This window comes from Dendrobium catenatum, unplaced genomic scaffold, assembly GCF_001605985.2.
Source record: "Dendrobium catenatum unplaced genomic scaffold, ASM160598v2 fragScaff_scaffold_716, whole genome shotgun sequence".
Taxonomy (NCBI): Eukaryota; Viridiplantae; Streptophyta; class Magnoliopsida; order Asparagales; family Orchidaceae; genus Dendrobium; species Dendrobium catenatum.
In genome coordinates, this window is record NW_021319178.1 from 6,333,036 (window position 1) to 6,336,553 (window position 3,518).

Below are 3,518 nucleotides of genomic sequence, written 5' to 3' on the forward strand. Positions count from 1 at the left end.
ATTAACAATTCATCATCCCATTACATAAGAAAGAGCCTCTATATATAGGCCTAAGAAACTAAAACAAGACACATATGCCCATAAGGCTTACATAGGACGACCCTCTTAAGTGAGGATACAAATGGAAAATTCATAATAAAATTTTAATAATTATAAATAAAATATAAGATAACGTGGGACTATGACAGCCGTTCATCTTCAGCTCCTCGGATAGCCATGGACGATTGGATGTCCGCATAATTATTCTTTTTTACTTATAAAATTGCTTCCACAAACACAAGCTAAATACTCTAATAATGATATCAAGTACTTCCAAAATTATTTTAGCTGTCACCCTAAGAGAGTTTCATATAATCGCTCTTAATTATACTAAAATTATTTAAGTGATTGAACTCTCTTATAAACATAGCACGATGACTATTTATAGGAAAACACAAAGTAGGCATCTGAATATGCGCCGCTAGAAAGATCGGCGTTGCCGCGCCCAACAAATCAAATAACGTTGCTGCACTGCTTTTTTGATTCCACTGTGGCGCTTGTTGATGTGGATCATTTACTTAGTGAACAGTCACATAATTTTGTAGACAGGTCGTATCCTTGGGAGCTACAAGTGCCATGCTGCAGCGCTGTTGTCTTTTGAACGATGCAGCGTCAAAATGACAATTTTGGCGTCAAGGTGTTATATGTTGTGATGCTGCAATGTTGGACGATAGAAAATATGGTGCTATGAAGTTGACATCTTAATGCTACGGCGATATCCGATATAGAAGTCAGCACTACAATGTCCTGTTTGCAGCGCTCCAACGAGGTTCTTGAAGGCACGACGGCATTGATTTGTCCAACGTTGTGGCGCTGGATAATACTTAGGATTTTATGCCTTTCTTCGTATTTTTCCTGCATATTATAACTAAAATAACATATTTTCACTAAAAATATAACACATAAAATGCATATTATTTACGCTTATTAGTTATGCAAAGTCATGGGAAAAGTTATTGTATATTATAACATCATGAACATGCGATTCGGTTAGAAGTACATGTATGCATGCATTGTTATTTTTTTCGAACACTATGTTCCTATATTCAACAAGTGGGTGGATGTGTATGGGTATGCACTTTGCAAATTTAGATTGATGAAATCATGATATCCTTCAAACAAATGTAATTGTTGTCCTTTACTTTATTATTTCTTGTTGAATATAGAATTCTTTTTTGAAATGATTATATGTCATAATATTGACTATTTTATTGTGTGTATATGGTAGACTTTTACAAGATTGAGAATGTACATCAATTTTATCCTCCAATGAATCATGTATGCATCCTCTTTGAAAGGTGCGTGTTGGCAAGAGCTAAATACTTTGTAATGAATCCCAGAGGATTGATAGCTTACTATGATAAGTCATATGAATCATATGAATGTTAAACATCTATAAAATGAGTTATTCAATGTTGAAAACCCTCACTTAGCTCATTTCCACATCTCTTCTTGCTTGCTTTTTCTTATATACATGTTTACTTGTAGTCTTACCGTCGCATATACATTAGGTTAATCGATATTGATCATAATAGTTTGTTGGAAAGTTGATTCACATTCAGAATGGTGCCCAAAACAACAGCTAGTAACTTGGAAGTTTTTAAACACAGATATGGTAACTCAATAAGCTTATTCCAAAAACAGTTTACAGGCATCTCCTTGATCAATTGGTTAGGTGTTTTGGCTAAAAATTAAGAGATTTTGAGTTCTAATCTTGCATGTGTTGTGTGTGTGAGTCCGGACATTGCCCCTTAATTCTCCATATATATATAAGTTCAAGAATTTTTAACTTTGCAACGTTTTAAAGTATTGGATGGAAAAATTATGGATTTGATGTAAACTTCAGCAACCGTCCAGATTCAAAGTACGAACAAAGAAGCAAGCAAATTAAAACGCGCGGAAACCTACCTGTTTCATATGAAAGGGTGTAGCAAAGCAAAATAGCAATCAAGATACCAAGCCGTCATATGCAAGATATCAAACCCAAAAGCTAGCTCCGTAAGGGATACATAAAACATAAAGCAGCTCGTACAAAATCCAAAGCTTACGTGTGTAGCGTGGAACTGTAGACGAAAAACCACTTTCACTTTAGTCTTTTCAATCTTCAACTTGGGAATCCGCGACATCGTGCACGATCAGCTAATTATCAGCAAAAAATTGCACTTTTTTTCCAATTAATGCCCTTTCCTGTATAACGAGCCAAAGATCATCACCCTAAGTTCCCTTTCATTGAAATCAGTACAGCAAGTACAACCCAAAATTTATCAACTGCTTAAATTAAAGCAGTAAAACAAAGTGTGCTCTTGAAGCAAAGAAGCACCTGAGAATCAGCGGAACTGGAGCACATAATGTAAGCATTTTAACCTACAATCCTAACCAAAGCCCGGTTGTATCTTCCCGAAACAACCACAGATGTCATAAACATCCTGGAAACAAAAGAAAGAATGAGAGGGGGAAAAAAACTAAAAAGATGTACCTGAAAAAGTATAAAATTGTTTTCGAAAACATAGCCGAAGATAAAGAAGATCTAGCTCGTACTCCGCCAAACCAAACCCGCATACAACACAGATTCATCATGCGTCAGAATGAAAAACGAGGTTCCAAAAGAGTGTCGTCCAAAAGCGCAGAGATTCATCACATCGAAACCCTAGCACCAACCAGACGGACTAAATGGAAAAAAAAGAGGATCGAATGCCACTAATCGAAAGCAAGACAACAAGCTTGAATGTCAGGTGCTCATACAATATTCAAGAAACCGATGCTTTCAGCTGCCAAAAAAACAGAAATGCACCTCCAGAGCACCTTTAACACAAAATCTAGCAAGAACCTCAGTAATTTGTCATCAAACAAAGCAGAATTCAAAAACCACACCCTAGAAACAAGCAATATTAGCAAGCCAGTCCATAGAAGCAAAAGGAAAAAGACTCTGCCAATAACCATGGAATGGGCCCAAATCGAGAAGACATAGCGACGTCGGTCAGTGGAGTGAGAAATGGTCGCAGGAGTAAGCATTCAGAACGGATCTCACCTACTCCTGGATCTGCTGCTTGCCGTTCAAGCGAAGCCACACCAATCATCATCAAGAATGCCCCGCGACAATCGTTACCAACGACAACCGAACTACTCACAATCGATCGAGAGCTCGCGGTCGAAATCTCGCCATGAAAGAGATAATTAAAGATCGAAGACGGGAGCAGAGAGAGAGAGAGACTAATTTGGGGGTTGGGGAGTTTAAGAAAAAGGGCATCCCGCCAAACGTGGGATTTTCTTTTGATTAAGCTCCAGATATCAAATTTATATTATATATTAATAGAAAAAAATTATGATTAAGGGCTTGAGTTGTTCAATGCTGAGTAGCTGAGCTGGGCGCTGGTGTAATGAATGTTTCTTTATATATTAACTAATCTGATGGTGATCTGACATGGATGGACGGTTGAGATGGTTTTGGATGGGTGTAGCGCTTGCTTCATTCTTACATT

The 3,518-nt window shown here is 37.3% G+C and overlaps 1 long non-coding RNA gene across 1 annotated transcript; it reads right to left on the reverse strand.

Moving 5' to 3' along the window:
- Positions 1-2,068: 2,068 nt before the first annotated feature.
- On the reverse strand, positions 2,069-3,302 carry LOC110109588. The gene is made up of 3 exons (XR_002304597.2): positions 3,068-3,302; positions 2,360-2,465; positions 2,069-2,226 (listed from the first exon to the last, which is right to left on the reverse strand). It is a non-coding gene; the product is annotated as an uncharacterized LOC110109588 (long non-coding RNA).
- Between the last annotated feature and the right edge of the window lie 216 nt (positions 3,303-3,518).